The sequence below is a fragment of the Aethalodelphis obliquidens genome, unplaced genomic scaffold (assembly GCF_003676395.1).
Source record: "Aethalodelphis obliquidens isolate GAN/ISIS:26980383/991018 unplaced genomic scaffold, ASM367639v1 scaffold28, whole genome shotgun sequence".
In the NCBI taxonomy this organism is placed as follows: Eukaryota; Metazoa; Chordata; class Mammalia; order Artiodactyla; family Delphinidae; genus Aethalodelphis; species Aethalodelphis obliquidens.
The window spans coordinates 18,314,047-18,339,129 of NW_020837972.1; the positions used below are offsets into that span (position 1 = coordinate 18,314,047).

A 25,083-nucleotide genomic window follows, 5' to 3' on the forward strand; every position below is an offset into this window, starting at 1 on the left:
ATTTTTATTTTTATTTATTTATTTATTTTGCGGTATGTGGGCCTCTCACTGTTGTGGCCTCTCCCATTGCGGAGCACAGGCTCCGGACACACAGGCTCAGTGGCCACGGCCCACGGGCCCAGCCGCTCCGCGGCACGTGGGATCCTCCCGGACTGGGGCATGAACCTGCGTCCACTGCATCGGCAGGCGGACTCTCAACCACTGCGCCACCAGGGAAGCCCAGAGGAATATTTTTAAATACAGAGAGGCTTTGCATACAAAAGATATGTATTGTGGAATTATTTTTAAGGGTGCATGTCCTATAACTTTAAGGGTTAAGTTATGGTACATCCACTGGATAATATATTACTGGCCGTTAAAATATTTAGGAAGAAAATGTATTAAAGTGCTTATGACAATGTTGAAGGAAAATCAGGATGCAAAATTGCATACGTGATATGATTAAAACCCTTAGTTAAACAGAAGTCCCAACAACCCTCCACAAAAACCTATGATGGAAAAATGTCTAGAAGAAATTAAATGAAAATCTTAAAAGTTGTGTATTTAGGGTAGTAGGATGTAGGATGATTTAAAATTTTTTGCTTTTTTTATTTTTCAGGATTATGTTATTACATCTATAATTTGTTATTTCATTTATTTTGGAACGTTTACTTTAAAAAAGTACATCCTATGTAGAACATGTGTTAGCTGCATGGTTAATAGATACATGCCCTTTAAAAAAATAGATCTGTCTTATATATTAAAGTGTCCTCTAAAATGTTCTCTAAAAACTAATATCTAAACATTTTTTGAGTGATACATTTGGAGTAAGTTTGAATGAATTTTGTCTCTTCCAACTTTTGGAGGAAAATTGCTTCTTAGCAATATGCAGAATAAAAATAGTTCTCGTTTCTTGTAACTGTAGAATAAATGCAGAAACTTAAAACATGGGCCGTGGAATTTCCTAGGTTGACTCTTGTTAACTCTTCGTGTTCCTAACACACAGATCCAGTCCCAGAGCAAGTTGCATTTAACTGAGTCAGGATGAGTAGCACTTAGCCAGCTGGACCAAGGGCAGAAGCATTGAGAGCCTGATTATTATGCAGGGCCTGCAAGTGACTCGGCAGAGTGGAGCTCAGGGTGCCTCGGGGTATGCAGTGTAGGTGAGGCTGAAGGGGTTATTCTAAAGGCATGTGCATTTGTTCCCTTGCCAGGGGTTAACTGTGGACCTGCAGTAGGTTCTGTGGACGTGGAGTGGCATGTGGCTTAGTGGAGGACAAAGCCGAGGAAGTGTGGTAGTGGAGATAGCGTTGCGGACATGGAAGGGCTCTGGGGGCACATAAGAAGGTACCCTACATGACCCAGATTTGAGGGTAGGGGTGCCAGTCAGGGGAGGCTTTCTAGAGAAGGTGAGCCCCGAAGGTAAATGGCGGGAACAGCAAGTGTGAGGGCCCAGAGTTCAAAGGAGTGTTGGGTGGCGGGGCAGGGAGTGATTGAGGCCTAGGAGCAGACAGAACCTGGCGAGTCTGAAGAAGTTTGCTTTGGCTGGAGCTAGAATCGGAGTGGGCAGCTGTGAGAGATGAACCAGGAGAGGTAAATAGTAGCTAACGCTGATCAGAGTTTGAAAGCCTGGGACTTCCGTGGCGGTCCAGTGGTTTAAGACTCTGCTCTCCCAATGCAGGGGGCACGGTGTTCGATCCCTGATTGGGGAACTAAGATGCCGCATGCTGCATGGCCAAAAACAAAGAAACAAACAAATATATGCCATATGAATAAATTCGGAAATTACACTGAGAATTAATGGAACCCATTGAGAAACTTTAAGCGGGGTAATCAACAATCCATTTTGCATTTTAGGAAGATTACCTTACAGTGGATAATGGGTTAGAGGAAGGCAAGCCTGGAGGCTTTGCAGTGTTCCAGGGGAAGATGGTGGCCTGAATGACAGCTGAATGTCGGTGAGGTGGGTGGATAAATTCAGGAGGAATTGAGGAGATAGAGTGACAGAACTTCGTGAGTGGGAGGAGGGTTGATGGTAACCAGGTTTCTGACTTGCAATTGAGAGACTAGTGGACCCATTTACTAGAGTTGAGAACAGAGTTGGCTTTGGTGAAGAGGTGACAGATTGAGTTTTGGACGTGCTGAGTGTATGGGGCTTGTAGGACATGTAGGATCTTCCTGAGAGAATTTGCAAAGAATGATTTTATGGTGCAGATACATGCTTTGTTATATGAATGACTGAGTGCTGTGCATAAATCCATTAGTAAAAATCAGTGTCTCTGTGTGGTAAATTTTCCTTGGAATATGATTACACATCTATGTATTGTTTAAGATTGGGGTATCTGTCTAGCTTAGACTGGACTGTTGATGTCTTTTATATGGAGTTACGACTTCATGACCCTGACTTTGGGTAATACTCTGGTTGCCTTTTGGGCTAGACTCTGACTCTTTGAGCAGGTGGTGGTCCTAAAGTCAGTCATCCTGTTGTCAGTACTGCTGAATAATTGGAGCGATTTCTATTGATGTTTCCAAACTGGTCGTTCCACACAGAGGTGGGCCAGGACGTAGGCAGAGGGGTGCCCTAGGTCTGATCCATCCGCAGGTGCCTACCTGGCCATTAGAAGTTGTCCTAGTCTATTTGGGCTGCCATGACAAAACACCGTAGACTGGGTGGCTACAACAACAAGTATTTATTTTTCACAGTTCTGGAGGCTGGGAGGTCCAAGATCAAGGTGCCAGTAAATTGAGTGTCTGATGAGGTCCTGCTTCCTGGTTCATAGATGCCGTCTTCTCGCTGTGTCCTCACGTGGCAGAGGGGCGAGGGAGTTCTCTGAGGTCTCTTTTATAAGGACACTCATCCCATTGTGAGGGCTCCGCCCACATGACCTGATCACCTCCTAAAGGCCCCACCTCCTAACACCATCACACTGGAGTTAGGGGACACAAACATTCAGGCTGTAGCAGAAGTATGGATAGAGGTTGGAGAATCATTCACAGTGTCCTCACCGCACAGCTGGCATGGAAACCGTGGATGGGTGATATTGTGTAGGCCAGAATGAGGAGGAGCCCAGAGCAGAGCTGGGGCATATGACCCATCAAGGAAAAGGTAGGGGAGACCTTTAAATTCTCAAAAGAATTCATCAGAGAGGAGGAGGATGTCTTAGAGGACATTTGGTTAAAAGAAAATGCATTTGAAATGGCTTAAGTGAAGGGGGATTTCTGAGGAGGCCACCACGGCATCCAGGGCTGTTCCTTGGCTGAGACCCAGTGGTGGCTGGAACGTCAACAGGAATCAGTGCAGCTGCTCTCTGCCTTTGTCCCTCCTGAGTCACTGTCCCTGCCAGGTCACTTTATAGACCCAGACTTTCCACGTCCCAAGTCTAAACTCTCAGGGAAGAGCATCTGATTGGTTCAGCCCAGCTGATTGGGTTCACTGTTGCAGGGCCTACAGGGGCAGATGCGCCAGGCGGTGAGTGCAGAGGAGGGGCTCAGGAGAGGGCGGTTCCTGGCAGCTGAGGAGGAAGTTCCCAGAAGTGGCAGGGGCAGTAGTTTTAAATGTTCACAGATGTGATAAAGGGATAAGGAGTGAAACTAGATTGGGCAAATCGAAGTGTTTAGCCTAAGTTTAAAGAATCACCACAGCTAATCCAAATTGGGAGAACTACAAGATGGATAACCAGTGGCTATGGTAGATACTCATTTGGACAGAAGTTGGAAGAAGGGAGATTTTCAAAAAAATGAAGGTTAACTTTGGCATTGTATCAGAAGAATTCAAAGTTTGATTTTAAAAAGCAGTCATTTGTGTTGCTAATACGAAAGCATTTCTACAGCTTTATTCTAACTCTAGAATATGCATTGTCTTTTGTGTCACCTGATATAAGAAATTCAGTAAAGCTATTCTAGAGCTCATTTATTTTTCATACCCTGCAAGTTCATAAAATAATCATAGCTTATTTCCACATCTAATTTTGCAGTGCCTTCCACAGTATTGTGACAGATCTTGTGAGGAAGCCCTTATTAAAGCCAGAGCAAACGTCTGTCCCAAAGGGGTTAGGTAAATGATAAAACAATTCATAAAAATAATCCGAACCCCTTTCCTTCAGAGTAAACCCCATTATGTCCCTCTGGCTTTCAAAATTATTTTTAGATGTGCATGTCAAACGTGTAGGATTAAGCTTCATAGGATTTAAGACTATTTCAATGATTCAAAATACTTGGCATCGGCCAGCAAACATAAGTCAGGTTTTTAGTTAACCAATATGCAGTAACATTACTTTATCTCTGTATTATGCTAGGATTAGGACCTTGTGATAAGCAAGCCCCCAGACTCACAGTTAGGATCAGGGAACCTGCAGAAAGCAGGTTGTACAAATCTTCATGCTGCTTAGCAACGAGTTAGAGGTAGTAATCCACTGTGAAATTCGTTTCAGGTTCTAATGCTGTTGTGTAAATGGCCATGAAGATTTCTGAGCAAGTGTTTGAGCGCCCTCTGGAGGCGTTCTGCACGGTTAAAACAACTCCTACAAAAGGTTCTCTTTAACAGCCCGAGTTGAGAACGCATGGACTGGATGGCTGGCCTGGTGGGGGTGTAAGTGGGGAGCAGCGAGGGCTGAGGTGGAGCCCACGGGAGCACCGGTGCTTAGGGGGAGCAGGAGTCTCCAGCAGGAGTCTCCAGCAGGCTGAGCATAAGACTGTGGTGGTGAGAGCGGAGTCACAGAGGGAGAGTCCTGCGAGATGAAGGCTGCGCCCGGAGGCTCTTCAGTGGCGTAGTGATGGGTGGAGGAGTAAGTGGGAAGTGGAGCGATAGAAGTCGGGAAGATAAGCCTTGAAGAAGCCTGGGTGGGGAAATGGAGAGAGAGCATGGCAGCTAGAGAAGGCATAGGATTGAATACGGGTTTTCCTTAAGATGGAAGAGGCTTAGCGTTGGTTTAAACGCTGAGAGGAGAAAATAAGCAGAGATCAGATGAAATGGAAAGATGTGTAGGGTGGGGAGGGGGAGAGAGTTGGATTTAAAGCTCCCAGCCTGGGAGACTTGTTGGGGGAAGATGTTGCCTTTTATAGGGACTTCATATGGCGAATTAGTGATTTTCAGTTCATTGTGGGATGATAAGTAAATATTCCTGTTATGAGAGAATGTGGAATTGTCATCATGGAAATGGTTCTCATTCAAGCCAGGCAGGTGGTTGAGCTAAAAAAAAATGGAGTCAGGATGTACCTTTAGCGGACACTGGTGTTTAGAAAGAAGGAATAAAAGAAATGGTCAATGCCTTCAGCAAGGCCTGAGGAGAGGTGAGAAAGTGCAGGGAACTGGGGACAGAGGAGACGTGTGTAACCTAGGGTCAAAGAGTGAAACAGGAGCAAGGGTCTGGCCTTGCGCTCTGACGAGGGGGGCAATGGTTTTGTTTGTTTGGTTGGTTTTTCTGTTTTGTTTGGCTGCACCACACAGCTTGCAGGGTCTTCGCTCCTTCACAAAGGACTGGACCCCGGGCCCTCGGCAGTGAAAGCCCGGAGTGTCCTAACCACTGGACGGCCAGGGAACTCCCAGGGAACAGTTTTGCAGAAGAGGCGTCGTGGGGGTGGGGTATAGAAGGGGGAGTGGGTGTGGGGGGGCAGGACTGGGAAGTGTAGAGGTCTGCAGGGAAGGCCAGCAGAGAAGGTGGGGAGAGGGCAGTGGTCGTAGCTGGAACAGACGGTGAGCTTCTCTGTGCTCACCCAGCGAGAGCCCTAATCAGCAGTGACTGTGGAAGGAGAATTATATTTGCCTTTCTGCTTTTACAGGTATAAGATTTAAATCTCGTATAACTTCTGAACTACCTCCTGTTTTTCTCAGATTAAGAATCTGGCCAAATGGGAGAGAATGTTTGGATCTGTTCCTGACATTCATGGTGACTCTTGCACAAGGAGAGAGTAAATGTGACCAATTTTTGATTTATTATGCTGACAGATGTCCTTCAAACATACAGGACCATTTGTAGCCTGAATAACATGTTTTCCCTTCTTTTTGGTAAAACTAATAGGATGGCTAGTAGAAGTTGTTTGGCTTCATTTTTGTCAAATATTACATTAAGAAAAAATAATAGACCCCTAATTCAGGAGTGCCAAAGTTACAGTGTGTTTAAATTTGGGAGGTGAGGCTTGAGTTCTAACTTCAGACTGCTCAGTTTTGAGTAGTAAGGCATAATATTTAAGTGTAAACTTCTGCGGAGGGCAGGGTGGGCGGGTTGCAGCTTACACCCAAGCATGTCTCCTTCCGCGGGACTGGTTTGCAGTCCTTAGAAGGCCTCAGCACTCTTATCTTCGGTGGCCTTTACCATGTCACGTATCAAACGTATTAAAAAAACGTACCCACATCCCACATGAAATTAGCTTATACAAAACTGTGAGTTAAGCTTCATTAGACTAGTTGTAGGCATTAAACATTTATTAACTTTGATTTTATGATTTTATTTTCATATTTTACATCCAGTAAATATTTTTTTCAGGTCTCAAACATTTTCATAGGCCATTGAGATGCTCATAAGCCCTAGGGCCTGTGCCGAAGGAGCCTAGGGAATGAGACCCCCCCCACCCCGCCCCGTTCTGTTGCGACATCTAGGCACGTCTGGCTGGGGTGGACTTGCCAGGAGTCTGTTGGTTGGAGGCACCGAGCTGCCTCCTGGGAAAACTCCATCCTCAGGGGAGCTGAGGTAACTGTTCTAGTTAGCGATTTTCTGTTGCAAGGAGCAGAGATCCATTCCATTTTAGGAAACGGGATATGGCGTAAGGATGCACCTGGGCCAGAAAACTGTCGTTAACTAAGTCAGCTCGGAGACAAGCAGTCTCTCCAATCGACAGTGGGGTCTCAAGGCAGCTGTCTTTCCTTTGTGTCTTTTTCCTCTTGCTGCCATCTGGTTTTTTCTTTTTTCCTATCCCATCTATCTTTTCTCTACCTTACTTAGAGATTCTACTTCCTCATGACTCTGGTTTGCTGTGATTGCTCGTGACCGCTCCAGTTCCTTTGTACGTAGTAACCTTTCAGCTTCATGTCTCCTGGCTAATCACCTCATTTTCAATATTGTTTAGATTCCTGAGAGAGAGAGATTGGGAATACAACTTTGTTGCAGCTTTTACTGTTATTCCAGGCCACAGCAGAGGTCACTGTTAAGCTCATGGGTCAGGTGTCTGCACGTAGTCTAAGACCCTGTGGTGAGGTGAGATGGAGCGGTTATATGGTCTGCAGCAGCTGGGCCTATCCTTAAAGCTGAGGCCGTTCCCATCTGTAGGATTTGCAGGCACCATGATTGGCATGTGTAATTCAGCAAGGAAGAAGAAACCTGGCCCCCTCTCAACCATTTGAAATTCCTGCCCTTTAAAGTATATCCTATTAACAACCTTCATTCTGAGTCAACCCTTTGTTCCCATTTTAGAAACTAAAATCCCTAAATATATTGAAAGCATTTTTGGTTTTCCTTTTTCTCCCCATTTGATTTAGTTTCAGATGTTGCAGGGTCACTCAGGGCAGTCTGTAGGACTCCATTTCTCATGTTAGTGGTTTCTGCTGAAGTGATAGAGCTGCTTCAGATAGATGTTAGCAGAGTTGGCTTAACTCCAACCTCGTATCATTTGCATGTTTCCTTCCCCCCAGATTTCTGGGGAGCTATATAGACATATAGTAACTTAGCACCGTCCCTAGATTCCCCAAATTTAGGAGAATGTTGCATCCGAATGTTAACATGGCGGCAGTTTGATCCCTAACTCCCTTAATGTGTCATCACTTCCCAAGGAAAAGAGATGTTCCCCGAACTTTAAAATACATCTTGGAATCTATACCCAAACTACTCTTAGCAGTTTTAGAATATAGCAGAGAGGGGAGGAAGTAGATGGAATAAATAAAATAATGATAATGATAGCTAAACTTCGTTGAGCCCTTAACAGTTTCTAGACACTGTTTTTTGTTCTTTTGTTTTTTCTCGCGGTACGCGGGCCTCTCACTGTTGTGGCCTCTCCCGTTGCGGAGCACAGGCTCCGGACGCGCAGGCTCAGCGGCCATGGCTCACGGGCCCATCCGCTCCGCGGCATGTGGGATCTTCCCGGACCGGGGCACGAACCCGTGTCCCCTGCATCGGCAGGCGGACTCTCAACCACTGTGCCACCAGGGAAGACCATAGGCACTGTTTTAAATACTTGTCATGCGTTAATTTATTTAACCCTTAAACTACCTTATAATGTTACCTTTCAAGGTCAGTTGCCTTTTATTATCTCCATTAACCCCACTCTTAATCTCTTAGGTGAAGGTTGCACAGCTAGCGTGTGGTAAAACCAGGGTATGAACTCGTTCACGCCGCCTGTAGTCTCTGCTCCTTCAGCAGCCTCTCACCTGGAAAATAAGTGAGAAAAACAGTATTGATTTTAGACTCTCTAGGATTCCAGCCAATCCGAGTCAGTTACTCAGTATCCAGTGTGAACCTAAAACTCAATTTGGATAAAGTTCCTATCAAGAGGCTACTTATGATACTAGAATTCCTATATCTTGAAGGGAAGTTGTGCAGGCTTGCCTGGAATTTCCTTTCTAGAGTTTCTCAGGCTTTCTCATCCTCTGCTCGGCCCTATAGGCCTTGAATTCCATATTTTTATATAAATCCTAAATATAAGTGGGTCTACCTATCTTCTGAGCTGGAACCCCACATGTATAATAGTCAGCTCTTCAAAAAGCTTTGTGATCCTAAATTCTCCATAATACAAACCTTCTACTTTTCTCTCTGCATGTTTCTAACCCAGCAGGATCCCGAGGCTTTTGTTGCCCTTCAGCCACTGTGGGCCCTGCCTCTGCCTCTTCTTCTGGAATGTCTTGGGGGTTTTGACTTCTGTCACTGTGGTAAGTTTTCCCCTTGTTTGACCGTTTTCCTCGATGGAGAATCGCCCTCAACTATTTCTAAACCGAAACTGTCTCTGGAGTTTTTTCTAAGCATGTTCCCTTTCGGACTCAGTGAGGCAGAAAGTCTCCCTGTCTCATGATTTTTCTAAGAAAGCTCTTGCCTCTCTCTGGCTTTGAGGTCTCTAGGCCTTAGACAACTTTCCTTAACTCTGAAGACAGCAGAAGCACCTTTGTCCCATCTGGAGTTCCTCTTTGTACCTCTGGAGTCTGATTTTCTTGATTTCATGTAAGCCATTGGCTACTAAAGCTTCGCTCTCTCTGTTCCATTTTCCTTTGCTGTCCTGAAGGCCTTCGGGACCAGAAACCTGCTTTTTAGACTGATGCCCTCCTGGTTTTCTTTCCCATTGGTCCTGTCTTCACTGAGATATCACAGCTTGTTTTTAAGCTGAGTTTGTTACTCCGTAAGTTTCTGGTGTTTTCTTCCAAAGTCTGAACAGCAGCTTTCTCCTTAAATTTGAGTTCCTGAAAGTCTTCTTACTGGGGACTCTGTTACATCAGTCTCTGTGCAGACATGATTCTGAGAGCAGCGTGTTTCCAGCACAAGCATTTTTTTCCTTCATTTTCTTTTGAGCCTTTGGATTTGTGATCATTTTTTAATAATTTTTTTTCCTTCAGCTTGACTCAAGAAGACAACATATATTTTACGTAGGACAGGTATTTGTTCCTCTTTATTTGGTCATTGCTGAAATCCAAAATACTCCAGTTGAACACGCAGTCTGGATCGCTGTGGTTTACGTTCATGATGAAACTTTACATTCTTGCTATGCATGGCTGGTCAGCAAGAGGAAGGAGAACCCTGTCTCAGTGGTTGTTGGCCTGGGGCATGTGGCTTCTCATCTTTTTCCCTCACTGCCAGAGGTTGAGTTCTCAGCTCTGGGCCTCTCCCTGCCCTGACTTCACGTCCCTCCTGCACGAGGAGAACTGACTCAGTGAGATAAAGGACGTTTCAGTGGCCTTTGCCGTAGTGGGTGTAGTTACCGTGCACAGTGAGAAGGTTAAGCCTGTGGGGAGGTGTGATGTCTTTCTCTTTCCTGACTCTACTTGGCAGGGTGGGAAGGCTGGGGCTGCTCCTGACCAGCCCAGGGGAAGAGAGGCTGCTCTCCTCTCTTCCTCCGGGTGCTGGGTTGACTTCCAGGCCACGGCCCTGTCTGGAAGCCTGGGCGAGTCTACCTGGGCATGGTGGCAAATGATCTTTCTCTCTTCTCTGTCCCTTTGTGGCTCCATTCTCTCTGGTGTTGACTTGGATCCCCTCAGTCAGCCTCCTTTTTTATGAGTAGTAAGACTTGAGATACAGGCCTAGTAGTTTATGAATTCCTGTTCTGCCCATAATTACTTTGGTCTCAAGCTCAAGGTTACCACTAACAGAGGGAAAAGGAGTTCTCCATGTGATCTAGCCCCACTGTGGAATGCTGCATCAGGAATGGGATTCACAGGCCTAGCTAATGATGAAGTATTCATGTGTTTTGTATTTCTGGTTCAGTCCTATGCACATTTCTGCCTAGAGTTCCTGGAGGTGAGGAGTGTTCGCTGGGACCACTGGCCAAATTTGTTAGTAGTCTTTAATAGCGTATGTTTCCAAAATGGCACTGATCACCCTCAGGTGCTAGTCCTACCAGGTCAAAAGCCTGAATGCTGACGTTCTGCACTGGGTTTTGTAACCATTCCCTGGCTCATTTTGAGAGTGGGGTGGTGATGCGTTTCTCTCCATGCTAATCCTGAATTCTGATGGCCATGGCCTGTGCGGTCGTAGGATTATGCTTGTCTCTGTGTGGCTGTAGGAAGTTAGCTGCTCTTGCAGTTCGTGCTTCCTGAGTGAGCCTGCTGCACAGCTCTGTCACGCCCATACATACTTACCTGGTTTGCCAAACAGAACAAGTTACAGGTTGTGACCCAGGTATAAAAATAGCCAGAATCTGAGATATTTAAAGTAGATTCATAGAAACAAAGCAGAATGGAAGGGGGAGTTGTTCAGTGGGTACAGAGTTTCAGTTTTGCAAGATGAAAAAGTTCTGGAGAGCTTTCACAATAATGTGCACATCACATACTTAACACTACTGAACTCTACACTGAAAAATGGCTAAGATGGTACATTATATTATGTAGTTTTAACCACAATTTTTAAAATGCATAAAAAAAACAGAATCCCAAATCTCTAATTTTCTGACCTGCCAACTACCGTTATACTCCCAATCCCAGCATCACTGGGGACAGTCCTGTTAAAAATCCACTTTTCATTTCTGGCGCGGTCTCCTGGGCCCAGTCTGTGTGTATCCTTCCTTTAGCTGGCCAGGCCCTGTGTGACCTTCAGGTATTTCCTTTGCTTCTCCCTGAGGGTGGCTTGAGCTTTCTAGTCTCTGGTCCTTTTTCTTCTAGGCCCGAACATGGATTTTGTCCCTGTAGGTCTTACTCCTCCAGCAGTACGAGGAGGAATCAAGTCTGATAAACGAGAGTCATTCTCACTGCGCATTAGAGCTCTGACCTGAGCCTGCTGTGCTTGCTGTCGCGGCCCTGCCCCGGCCCCACTCCTGCAGGCCTTGGAGCAGGGGAATCCCCTGGCCCAGTTGTGAAAGGCTGGTCCCCTGAGGAAGACAAAGCCAATGGAATCAGCCAAAGGGAAGGGACAGGAAAAGGCAGGTTATGCAGGCGAGGGCACAGTCTTACAGGCTGTAGTGCTTAGGTGCATTGACTCTCTAAGCATCCTTGTTGTGTCCCGAAAAGCTTTTGTTCTCAGTCCCCCTCCCATACCCCCCACTGCTTCCCGGTATTTGCTGCTCCTTCCTGGGGACAGAATGAGGCAGAGGCCCTTAAGCCCTGTGATGAGAGCGAGGGTGAGCATCTGTATGAATAACAGTGGGTCTGACCATCCATTTCCTGGATGAGTGAGTTGAGGCTGAGAATGAGTGATCTGTGGCCACACAGCTGTTCAGTGTCAGATCAAGAATTTGAACTTAGAACTTCTTACTGCAAGCCCAGTGTTCCACCCACCAAATTATTATGATTCCTAATGTATATAGATGTTACACATTTACTAGATAAGGTAAACTTGGGCCTTATATGTGGTACTCACATAGGGGCCATCAGTGAAGCAAATCACATCGTGTCCCATTCCTTGGGCGTTCCTGTGTACAGTGTCGAAGAGCAGGAAACAGGTGGTGTGGTGGTGGAGTCCAGAGTGTGAGGAAATGTCACTGCAGTCAAGGATTTTAAGACAATCCTATGAATAGAGAGTCAAGAAGGAAAAACTGCTGGGTAGAAGCGGGAGGTGCAGGAGACAGACACGAAGGTGTGAAAGCAGCGCTTGACTTGGAGCAGAGGAGGAACCGTAATTACTGGGAGGCACACTGGGGGGTCTTGGGAGGCCTCTGCCTGTGAGATGAGGCAAATGAAGGAGTGTGTCATGCACTAGTCAAAATAAGGGAAATAAGGAAACTCGCATTTATTTGGCTTCAGCCAAGCTGTGGGCACTCTGATAAGTACTTTCCCACTTACTATCTTCTTTAATTATCACAGCAAAGGGTTGTAGACACGACTATCCATATTTTTACAGATCAGTCTTAGGTCAACCGGGGTCACACAGCAAGCGGCAGAGCCAGGCCCACGCCCCGCTGTGTCATTCCAGAGGTCATTTTTGTGGGAGGACTGGGCTGGAGGGAAGCTGAGGAGTATATACCTATGTCATCCTTTATCACTGTAATCACACAGGCAGTTGTCCTTCTCAGACTTCCTTCTCAGACTCAGAAGAAAACTTGGCCTCACTCCCTCTATACTTTTTGTTGCCCTTCTCCAGACCTAATTTCATAGCCTCTGAGATAATTTCTAGTTAAAGAAAAATCAGGCGTGGTTCCTTTTGTCTTTTTTCCATTAGGAGTCATTAAACCAAGTCACACGAAGAGCAGTTGTCCCAAGGACAGGAGCAAAGCAGCTCTCTTCCCTACGGATCATTAAAACCCAGAGCCCAGATCCTTAGCCACTGAGAACTTTATTAGGCGCGAGGTCAGGGAACCTAGGACTTTCAGGACGTGTGGGCAGGAATAGGGGGCGGGGAGAGAGGAGCCCACACACGTGGGGCCCCAAGTAGGAAACGTGGTCGGGGTAGGGATAAGGTGGCCCCCTGGGAGATCCCGGGCGAGCGGCTGAGGAAGCCAGTGGCAGGGGCTCTCTTTTAGTGCTCAGGGGTCACACTAGATTGGAGTCTTTTCTCACCCACTGGTGGCGGGGAAGCAGAGAGGAAGGCATCAGAAGTGATGTAAAACCCACTGTTGTCATTAAAGGTGAGTTGGAGACTCCTGCTCAGACTCAGAAACTCCTTTGACCTAAAAAGTTGGCCTCAGTGCCCTCAGGGAAACTGTCCCTATAAATTACCAAGGCAGCTGATAATCAGTGGTGGATTCAGGAAGTGCTGCTTGAGCGCCAGGTCGGGGAGTGTTGGAACAGGGGTCAGGGCAGGTTACTGAGTAGACGCCGCGTGAATGGCAGCCAGTGGCCGGTGACTGACGGACTGTTTCAGGAGCCTGCTTTGAGGCCACTGTGGTTTTCCGAAGCGTGTGGTACGCCAGTGAGTAGGTGCAGCGCGTGAGCACCTGAACTGGCCCTTAGGTGGATAGAAGCCTGGACCGTGTTGTGAGGCTGGGCGTTTGGCCCCGGGAGATTTAGGCCCCGGAGAGAGCTGCGTGCTTGAGCCACTGTAAGCGAGGCTCCCCTCAGCTTGGACTGCCTCCAGCTTCCCGTTCCTGAGGTCAGCCTGGAGGATGAGGAAGCCTGCGTTCTCACCTCTGTGAGTGAGAAGCACACGTCAGGAACGCGGCCCGCAGTTGGGCCTTGCAGGGGGTTGTCATTGAGGGCAGATGAGGTGTGGGAGCGGACTAGCTGGAGGCCTTTGGGGCTGCCGTAGAGTGTTGGGGGAAGCCAGCCACCAAGGTGCGAGGGCTAGGACCTTACAAGGTGGACTTCCCTGTGACCCGTTACCGTAGAGGTGGCCCGGGGCCCGTGCAGAGGGACTGTAATGAGGAGAAGCGGCCCTGGTAGCTTGAGAAGTGACGTACTGGGAAAAGTGTGGGAAATAGGAAGGGCCTTTTGGGCAGCCAGCCTGGGTGTCTTCCAGGCCGCTAATATCTTCTATTGAAGGACCGATGGTGATGTAGGAGCAAAAGAGAGTGGACTTGACATTCACAGTCCTAATCGATGCGTTACAAGTGACTGCTATAATCAAGTTATTCTGAGACAGGTAGCCGAGCAGAGATGAGGCGGACTGGGCCTGTGGAGCTTGAGTATCTAGGTCAGCTATACCCTGTTATGTGTAGTTTAGACTGGAATTTTCTGGTAGTGAGATTAACAAGGAGGTAGATGCTGCCTATGTCGTGTGCTCAGGTCCCTGCAGCACACGGGGGATGGCCTTGAACTTCTTAGCCCTGTTCCTCTGCAGCATGCAGGCACCAGGGACCTGAACAGCCTTTCCATTTATTTTTTGTTGCCGAGGCCTGTAGAAAAGGGCCAAGCAGAGGTTCCTTAGCATACCACTGCCCAATTACTATCTGAGTGAGTTGATTTGTGGGACTTCCTGATGGTTTGTGAGGAGGACGAGTTCCTAGCCGTGCTGGGGACACGTTCCATGTTCTCTGTCCATGAACAGGGGCATCCGTTATGTCCAGGGGGAACCATACAGGATAATAAGAATCACAAGGCCTTGGAACCGAAATCAAGGTCTTAGAGGAACACATTAGTGACTTCTGCCTAATGGGATAATTTCTGAATCCTTTATAAAACATCTCTCTGGGTAAAGAGTTATTTCTTGTAGTGTTCATCTTTTAATCTTCTCATGTACGGAACTTGACTTTGGGGTTATTGTAGAGGAATTTGGAGGGTATTTTTCTTACAACCAGAATAATGATGGCTGATGATGGAAATTACTAGCTATAAGTAAGTGTTCATCTTACAGTTTGTTCACATACTTTCAGCTTTAAAAAAAAAAGTCGGTTTGAGATGGAATCTCAACCCCTTTTTGGTCTTTGGATCCTTTTACACTTTAAGAAGTGTTATTTACGGACCTCAAAGAGCTTTCTGTCTGTGTGGGTTATGGGCGTTGATGTTTATAATAGAAATGAAGACTAAAACTTCACAAAAAAATTAATTTAAAAATAATGACAAACTCATTACACATTAACACAGATTACATTTGTATGAAAAATAGCTATTTTCTAAAACAAGAAAACATTTAGTAGGAAGAGTGGCAATATTTACATCTGCTTCTGTGTTCAATCTTTGGCAATATGTTGTTTTAGCTGAAGTAGATGAAGACATCCAGCCTCACAGACAAGAGAATTGAAAAAGGGATTTCGGTAGCCTTTTCAGGTAATTGTGAGTTCATTTGTGACACGATACCGAAACTTGACAAGTGGTAGGTTCCTACAGGTTAGTTGCAGTGTGCAGTCCTATCGGTGAACCTTTTGTACTGTGCTATGTTAAAAATCCCTGGTCTCTTTTGTACTTTGAATAGATCTTTTACCCACAGTGATTTGTTACCTGACACATTGGTCATTTGGGCAACATTGGTTCACTTTTTGCAGATCCTGAGAATGTTTATATGTTCCATTACATGTAATATCAGAAAATTCACGGTAAGTGTTGCTGTCAGTCTCATCAGGAAAGTCTTCAAGTCTCAGGAAGCTGGAGAGCTCATGGTGACAGGAGTTTTCCAAAATCCCAATTTTCACTTGAAAGCTCGGATTTGACAGTTGGCAGTAAATACCATCAGTTTCCTGTTATCTGAGATGTCTGTCCAGCACCTAAGTCTGCATAGCAAGTGTGTAGTCACTCAAGTAAAAATGATGTTCTGTCGAGAAGAAGAGGCGGTTCAGCTTGCAGCTCAGACAGTTACATTTGTACAAGTGCTTTTCCTTTAGGCAACCATTGCCCTTGGGTATGCGACCTGGTATGCTTCCATTTTAATCTAGAATATGATAAATATACATTGAAAATATATTTGTATGTATTTCATATCAATGTAATAAACATAATATGTTTAACATAAATGTAATTAATATAATAAAAGTGTCTAGATTTAGTAAAATTTTTTTATTGCTTCTTCAAGGATATTCTTTTTTTTTTTTTTTTTTTTTTGGCGGTACGCGGGCCTCTCACTGCTGTGGCCTCTCCCGTTGCGGAGCAGAGGCTCCGGACGCGCAGGCTTAGCGGCCATGGCTCACGGGCCCAGCCGCTCCGTGGCATGTGGGATCCTCCCGGACCGGGGCACGAACCCGTGTCCCCTGCATCGGCAGGCGGACTCTGAACCACTGCGCCACCAGGGAAGCCCAAGGATATTCTTAAGTGAAACTTTGGCTTACTGTGAGCCCCTGGAGGTGAAGAACACTTTGACTACAGGTATCACTTGGTGCCTCTGCCGTAGGGCTCTGTGTGAGGGGCCTGAGGAGTCGGCAGTTTACCAGCCAGTATTTCTGCACCCTCCATGCAAGTGTCAGCACAGTGAAAAAAGTAAACTACATCTTACTGTTATTTTGAAAATCATTTTGATCTTGTTTTATAAGGGTTTTGGAACCCCCAAGAGTCTTGGTTTTTGAGAACTGCTGGTCTACGACAGTAACTGGAAAGAACTGAGCTTCCCGAGGTTGGACAGTTGTTCAGTATCCCGTGCTCACAAGTTGGGTTTTTTGCAAGAGACTCAACTTGTGGCTGGTGGACTGATTTCAGCCTGCTGACGTTTTATTTGTAGGAATGAATGCTTTTAAGGGGAGTAGGTGGGAGGGGCCCCCTGGCCCCTGATGTCTTAAGCCGGACAAGAGCACACGGTTATATTCCCTCCTGGATCCCAGAAGGCATCTGACCTAGCGCGCCTTGCTGGAGCATGGTTTTAAGGTGAACCAGGCCGTTTGTCAGGCTCTTGGCTTAGTGTGTTGTAGGAGAGGCCTTGAACCTGGAGTGAGCGAGGAAAACAGAATGTGAAGGACGTATTTTAGAGCAGACTTTAACATTCCTGTGCGTAGCAGGGACAGAGGAGAAGGAAGAGATGGATACCAGCTGACTCTGAGCTAGGAAATTGGATAAAAGAGGAGTTTTTAGGGAAGAGAATTGCTTTGTCATTCTGTAGCCAGTATTTATTAGCATTTTCCCCAACTCAGGAGGGGAAGGTCTGGGGACTCGGTTTTCACTGTGGGAGGATAGAGCACCCTGATTTATTGGCCCATCAGTGCTGCGTAGACAGGGAGAGGTGATCCCGAACAGGAAGTGAGTTTGCAGTCAGGAAAGCGTATGGACGCTGGGAGGTGACAGGTTGACGGCTGAGCACTGCAGGTTCCTGAAGCCACCCTCCAGTAAACAGCATGCCTTCCCTATGTTCAACGAGTTGAGGGAAGGACGGGGGAGAGTTTATGGGGCCTAGGCTTGTGCATTGTCTCATTTCATTTTCGTAACAGCCCCGAGAGATGGATATGAGTATCATTTCTCTTTTACGTTTGAGGTAATTGAGTCTTAGGCTTCAGTGAGTTGCTTAAAGTCACACTGTTGGTGGAAGAGCTGGCAAGTGTGTGTTTTTTGCAGGATAAAAAAGGTTGGCAGAAAGTGCTACTTCTCGGGGTGAGAGGCGGCTTTCAGTGGGCTGAGCGTTGGAAGGAGTGGGGGCAGCTGGGGAAGCGGGACTGGCGCTACACAGAGACTCACGCTCTCAGGATCATGCTGTCGGATTGACTGTAGGTTTTCATCGGCTTTGACGAGTGTAGAGGAAGAGTGGAATCTTATTTCTTTTTGGAATGTTTTCTAGCGATCAGGACTTCTGGGTGCGGCTGGAGCTTTTTCATATTCTTGGCCCGTTAGGGGGCATGTAGTCTTCCGACTGCTCTAGCAGGTGATCCCTTGGCAGGGTTTATGATGATTTCGGGAGATGTGGAGTCACCGTTGCTGTGGGAAGGGGAGTGGCAGGGACGGGTGAGTGGAGTTTTGTATGCTCCCCACCCTGTCCCAGGCTGTGACACGCAGGCAGGCTCTGTCTTGGTCCCGCGGGAATGAGCCACACTCCCTCACTGGCCAGGCTTTGAGGAGGGATTCCTACGGCTGAGGTGGCCACAGCAGAAGCTACAAATCAATTAGAAAGCCTCCCCTCTCATTTCCAGACGGAACATTCTTTTCCATTGCTGCCCACTCCCCTTTGACTTTGAACCTTAGAGTTTTATTCTAAGGAAGTGTCCTTTCACATCATAATCTGGTAGAGGTAAGAGCGGGGCAGAGCCCCCCTTTTGCCTCCCTCATGCTGAACGTGTGCTCCTAGGCTTGGTGGTCCTGGTTGTCTCTAGACACTTGCCCTTCTCTAGGCCAAGACCCTCTGTCCTCCTACCCTTCGTGGTTAATTCGGTTTGTCCTTTCGGTTTCAGTCTAAAAGTAGAGTTTACTAGAAGTCTTCCTTGTCACGAAAGAGTAGTTAGTATGCCCCTCTTCGTGCAGCTGTGTCCCTGGGGCCTGCTCGGCCACAGCACCACTTGCATGATGCTGGGCCTGTCTCCTTCCTCTCCTAGACTGTAAACCACACGAATGCAGAAGTCGTGGCTGTGTTGTTCTTCATAGGATCTTGCAGAGTGTAGCCCGCTGCCTGACAAATGCTGGGTGCTACACGTTTGTGGAACGTATACCTGCATGCACGCATGTGCCGATCCTGCATCTGAGTTCAATTTCCAGGACTGTTGCATCAATGGTGACTTTCTTCTAGGCCTGCTTCTGGGTGAGCTGGATTCTCTTGAGTATCATTTATAAATCAAACACTAAACAACATGGCATGAACCAACATGTGTTAGGGCAGCTGGGAACACAGGGATCTTCCCGTAAAACACTTCCCAGTAATTAAGAGACCTGCAAGTTGATTTGGAGTCTTTATATTTCACAGTGACTAGTCTAGGGCATCATCATCTGAGCTACGGCACTTTGGTTATCTTTGAGAATCTTCTCCAGGCCCCATGACACAATGCCTGCTCTACAAGTGGGGGAGATGAGTCACATGGCCGGTGCAGCGCACTGCAGTTGGTGGTGGGGTTTTTGGTTGAGGCTGGAGGCATAGGAATGTCTTCTTTCCTATTCTGTTTCATTTTTATCTTTCCCAGAAAGTGTGCCCTTATCCCTTCGAGTGACAGAACTATAAACCACATGTTCTGGCAGATCTGGTTCTAGATGGGAAGTTAGTTTGATCTCTGTTGACATAGATTTAACTGATGTATTAAAGAGTCTGCTACTCTAGGGTGGGGTTATTTATATTTAATGCTTTATAGGAACCTTAATACTGTAGAAGGACCTGCAGCACAGCACACAACAGCAGCCGGCCTGGTGCGCGGGTACAGTCTGAGGGCGAGGCTTCTGGTGCCAACTCCTTGACGAGCGTGACTGGATTTCTCTCCTGCTGGGTCAGGGTGGTTGGTCTTGATTTCACGTCCAACCTGTACTGAGTGTGATCGAGATCCGAGTCAGCGTTCTGGAGCGTCTGCTGGTCGCCATTGCCCGGCCTGCGCCTCTGTGTTGGGTGGTTGGTTCTGCTGAGTGCAGCCACACTGACGCCTCCCGTCAGCCCAGCGCCAGGGCCCTGTGGGACAGTGACTCTCAGTGTCCTGCTCGCCTGCTCTTCTGTTCGTTCTTCAACACCTGCCCTGTGCAGCCTGGGTCCTTCTATTTTGCAAGCATCGGATCATTTTAACAAGAAATCTGAAAAACTAGTTCGCCCATTTTTCCTGTGCAGAATCATATTCTGGGGACAGCTGTGTAAAAGAGAGTAATACGTGAAAGGCGTATACAGAAGTAGTTTAAATAATCCTCTTTCAAAATCCACGTTCAGAATCTTCCTCCCCAGTGTCCTGAGCTTCCTCCTAGGGTGGAGGGACTGTTATCTTCAAGTTCTGCAACAGATTCAGGCCGAAATTTGGAGAGAAAATCAGCGTCCCCCCTCTGTACCTTCCTCTTGACCTTTGCCCCCTGCAGGTGTGACCAGAGTGGGCTCCTCTCCCTGCAGGCATATCTGCCTGCAAGGAAATTCAAGGCCACTGCAGCAGACGCGGTGCCTCAGACCACAGTCCGGTAGTAGTGTTACCTCCTGAGCACAGTGGTGGTTGAATCTGCGTCTAGAATTGAGAGCTCTTGGCCCGATCAGCACTCAAAGGGCAACAGCTCCGTTCTCCCAGCCCATTAATCCTGCGTCTCCGTTTCCAGATGACCCTTTCCAATGCCAGGGCCCAGAGCTTTTATTCTCTCAGGGCATAGTTTCTTTGTGTTTAGGACTCATTTTTTTACTTCCTCGCATTTCAGCCACAGTTGTTTATTAGCTGATCCCTCACTTTTAACTGTGCTGGGAGATGGGTACAAATTCAGGTATTGTTTGGTGTCACAAGGTTTAGATGAGGCACAGCTGCTAATGGACAAACTACAGGGAGAGAAGAGGGCTCTTTTCATGGAAGGTGGGGACTTGAGGCAGACGGGCTACTTGAAGCTTTCTTCCTGTCACTTCTCAGCCGGACTCTAACCTTCCTGTTTGAGAGGTTCTCCTCAAATATAAATTGAAGGCTTGTACTGCTGAGGGTGCCCCTGAGGTCTCGTGGACAGATGGGACATTGCCCGTGGCAGTGCCAGGTGACCTCAGTGCAAGGTTCCTCCCTCCTCAGGTCTCCCAGGTGGCCTTACAGTCAAACAATGGGCTGTCCCCTTGAAAGCCATCATGGGACATTGGATAGGAGACGTCGTCTTGAGTGAGGGAATCTTGGGGACATTGTGCCCTTGGGATCTGTAGACTTCTGTGGCATCTACCTACTCGCTGGGTTTACAGTCTCCTTTGTATGTACGGAAGCAGTGAGGCAGGTGCTATTTTAGGAAAGGCTACAGTGAGGATCCTTGGTGGTGGTTTGTCCTCCTTTTGTTTTTTGGTTGGTCACATGGCAAATTTGCTGGAGGTTCTTTTGCTTGAGCTTTTTCCTGCAGAATGTAGCTTGCCCTCATGCGGTGAGACTTACAGGCATTTTACCTGGAAGGAATGGCAGTACCTGACTCCTCGTCCAGAGAAACTCTGGCGGGAGTGCATGTACAACAACTATAGGAGTTTCACATCACTGAGCTTGGTGTTTCCACCCTTCTGAGCAGAGTCAGCCTCTCCTGAGGCCAGTCTGGATGGATGCCTTCACCCTCACTGCTTCATTTCTGAGGGAGGGCACCAGGAGAACCGCATGGCGTCTCGGTTAATTAGCTCAGGAGGGAAGGAGGGCGGAGTGCAGCACTGCTCCCTGTGTCCCCTGCTTGTCACCGTCACCTTCCCTCTGCTCTCCAGTGACATCTGCGGTGCACACGTTCTCACGTGCTCAGGATTTATTGGGGAAGTCACAGCCATTGGAGGAGTGCATCTGTTTAGTTCAGTTTCACCTCTGTGCAATGTGCCGGGTCCTGGGATCAGTTTGTCATTGCAGGAGGAGCAGGAAAAGAATGTTTTCCCGACACGAACCAGTTTTGTTATCATGAAAAATTACAGACATACACAAAGGAAGATAGATTAGCTTATTCATCATTTATCCATCACCTAGAAGCAACAGTTACAACAATCCTCCCTCATTTGCTTTGTCTGTCGTTTTTATTTTGGCCAAAGCATTTTAAGACACATCTCAGACATCGTGTCCTTTCATTCTTACAAACTTCAGTATAAATCTCAAAAAATACAGACATTTGTTTATACAACTGCAAAGGCATTGTCACACCGAATACAGTGAGCAGTGTTCCTTGTGTCATCTGATACCTAGTCCCTAACGGTGCTTCCCCAGTTGTCCGTTTTAGCAGCTGGCCTATTTGAATCAGATTCTGAAGAAGGTAGGTCTTCAAGTTACATTTGGCTGGTACGGTTGTTCTATCTCAAGTCTTTGTAATCTAGAGCAGCCCAACCCCCCCCTCCCCCTTTCTCCATGCCATTTACTTGTTGCAGAAATGGGTAGCTGTCCTGTGGACTGCGTCACATTTTGATATTTTTCTGCTGGTATCCTGGTAGTTCCTCTAGCCCTCCTAGTTCCTTCAAATAAAAATGAGTCCTGGAGGCATGCTTGGCAGGAATGTTGCAGATGACGCTGTGTGTTTCCTGTTGCCCCTTGGAGTTACGCTGACATCATGGATTGGTGGGTTCAGGGGTTGACAGCCAGATCCTCAAAATGTAAAACGTTCTCGATCAGCCTTTCATCTGACGTTTTCACCCATTTCTTACCGGGGTCTGAATCACGCATTTCGTTAGGGTTGCGTGTTTCCTAGCTGGATTGTTGCATCATCTTGAAAGATAGTTCATAGACGAAGGATTTTTCATTCTTTCCTTTTAGTTGCCAAGTGTCAAAAAAGGTAAAAATTGGTGTCCTATAACTTTCAGTTTAGTCTAGTGCCTTGAGTCTGTCTCTCTGCCTCTGTCTGTCCCTCTCTTACTTTTTCCGCTCCTCCCCAACCCTTGTCGTCATTGTGAACTCGGGGGTTTTGTATATTTAGTGTGTTTCAGTGGCTTGCATTCATTATTCCTTTTGATGCTTAGTTGTCCCATTTTTGGCCAGCAGGAGTCTCTTCATGAATTGGCATCTGTGTTCCTTTGCCATGACTCTCTTACATTCTGGCATGACAAGGTGTCCCAGGCTCACTTCATAAAGTGCTGCTCTGGCCTTGAGACCAGGCATTCTGCAAGGATCCCTGTGCCATTTGGTGGAAAAGGGTCTATAAGGGAAGGGACCATTGCTGTCGGTTGTCATTGCTTCCAGGCCTTTTTGATGGACAGCCTTAAGAAAAAAAAAGATATGAATTCAAACTGATGTTTCTAAGTCAAATTTTACGTTACAGGATTTTTTTCCTTACCTTTGATTTTATATTTGTATCTCATTTGTTTCACCTCGAATCTTGGTTCCTAACAACATTACCGTAATGACTTATTTGCATTATCCTACTTTATAAAAACACCACCGTTATTATAACTAAGTTAAACTATTGAAAGAAGTTTGACTTCTTTGCAGCTTTATTTATCAACAGAATGTCCCCCGAGTATGTATGATCAGTCTGCTGTACTCAAAAGTCGTTTGTGGCTGTGTCACCAACTTGAAAGTTAAGGTTCATTTTCTTCATTTTGTTTTCAAAATTTAGGGATTGCTTTTGTTTATTTAGTTTTATTTTTTGAATTTATAAACATTCATATGTCTCCAAAGTCAAAACTACATCACAAGTTACATTCAGAGAAACTTTACTTCATCCTTTTCTCCTTCCTCCCATTTAAATTCATTTTGTATTAAACAGAAATAGACTCACAGACATAGAAAACAAACTTACGGTTACCAAAGGGGATAATGGGGGTGGGAAGATAAATTAGGAGTTTGGGATTAACGTATACACACTACTATATATAAAATAGGTGAACAACAAGGACCTACTGTATAGCACAGGGAACTATACACAATATCTTGCAATAACCTTTGATGGAAAATGATCTGAAAAGGAATATATATATATATGTATAACAGAATCACTTGCTGTACACCTGAAACTAATAGAACGTTGTAATTAACTATATTTCAATAAAAAATTCATTTTGTATTATCCTTCTCCATGTTTACTTTTATACATCATGTAAAGAAATATTTAAATAATTCATATTCCCCTCTTTTTTTGCACAAAAGGTAGCATGTTTGAGCTATTATTCTATGCCTTGTGTTTTGTTTTTTTTTTTTTTTAGTGAACAGTGTTATCTGGGTTCACTCACATCAGTACATCATGCTCTTCCTCATTCCCTGTTTTCAATGGCTGAGCAGTTGTCCACTGAATGAAGTCCCAGAGTTGATTCAGCCACTCCCCAGTGGACGGGCCTTGGGTTGCTGGCAATGTTGCTGTTACAAGTACTGCCTCAATAAACTGGGCCATCAGTCATTCCTAGTTTGCAGTATATCTTGAGATAGAGCTCTAGAAGTGTGATTACTGGGTCAGAGGATAGATGCATATATACTTTTTCAGACATTGACTATATTTTTTTTGCTGAAATTTTGTTTATCTAGTTGAATTTCATTATTCTAACACTTCCATCTAGAAACAGTGCAATTTATTTTGCAGTTTTAATGTTGAAGAAATCTCAATCCCTCATGTACCCTGTCTTTATTTATATAAAACATATTATGGAGAGTGTTATTTTAAGATCTGTTAATTTCATTAATTAATTGAAGTATCACTTACTGAGTATAAAGAACAGGGCATGAAAAGGTGGCTAAGGCATCCTAAACCTCAAAAGATTTCAGATTGAATATTTTGGAATTTTCTTCTGTTTCCTCTCCTTCTGTTTGGTATATATTTTGTCCCATGTTGGTTATCAAAAGCCTGGTAACAAGGCACTGGAAAATGTACCTTTATCTGCTGTAGCAGAAGAAAGCAGGCCACGTCTGCAGGAGAGAGGCGGTGTCATAAAGTACTCTGGAGATGCGTTCAACAAATGCTAACTGAAACACCTCCCCACCTCCCCTTTGCCAGGATGTAACAGCGAGCAACATACAGAGTTCTTCCCTCCTGGCATTTATAGTCTAGTACGGGACACAGAACAAGAAGCAAGGAACAATAAGATAATTACAGGTTCTCTGCGCTTTGAAGGAATCAAATAAGAGGTTAAAATAGAGCCTTAGCCAGGGGCCTTCTTTACGTAGGGGAGAGGCGGCTCACACACCAAGCCACACGTGAGGTCGGGGAGCTTGGGGGCAAGGCCATGCAGGACCTTGGTTTTTAGGTTAAGGATTTGGATTTTAAGTACATCAGGAAACCATGGAGGACAGTTAAGCAAGGGAATGACATTTGATGCTGTCATATATTTATTCTTTCTGTGGATTGGGAGGTGACTCGATACTATGTTTCAGCTCCAGAAGCAACATTTTCCCTTCTGAAGTTCCAAGTGGAGTGCGTTTTCCTTCGTGTGCCTTTTATGCAGGACAGCTGCTTCTCATACTCACATGTAGGTCTTCTGAGGATTTCTTTTCTTTTTCAATAGTATTCCCTTGATGTTGCTCAGATAATTACAGTAAGTGGTTGTAATTGGATTATGTACTTGGGCTATGAACAGGAGCATGATATCTACAAATTCTCTTCTTCAGACCTGCAAATCCAAGAGACACGTCTCTCTGGAAGATAAGAGCTCCTTCCTCAAGATCAAAAAAGGTCTGTGTTACTACTGTCACGTTTATAAA

At 45.9% G+C, this 25,083-nt stretch overlaps 1 protein-coding gene across 7 annotated transcripts in view; it reads left to right on the forward strand.

Moving 5' to 3' along the window:
* Positions 1–25,083, forward strand: part of ZNF664 (zinc finger protein 664) — a 35,942-nt gene that overhangs the window by 6,898 nt on the left and 3,961 nt on the right. For 2 of the 7 annotated variants that reach the window (XM_027125066.1, XM_027125063.1), the window contains exons 3-4: positions 8,740–8,833; positions 24,991–25,054. The gene's annotated coding sequence lies outside the window, so the exon portion shown is untranslated. Of the gene's footprint in view, positions 1–8,736; positions 8,834–24,756; positions 24,852–24,990; positions 25,055–25,083 lie in introns of all 7 variants that reach the window. The other 5 variants (XM_027125067.1, XM_027125068.1, XM_027125064.1 and 2 more) reach the window with 5 other exon arrangements.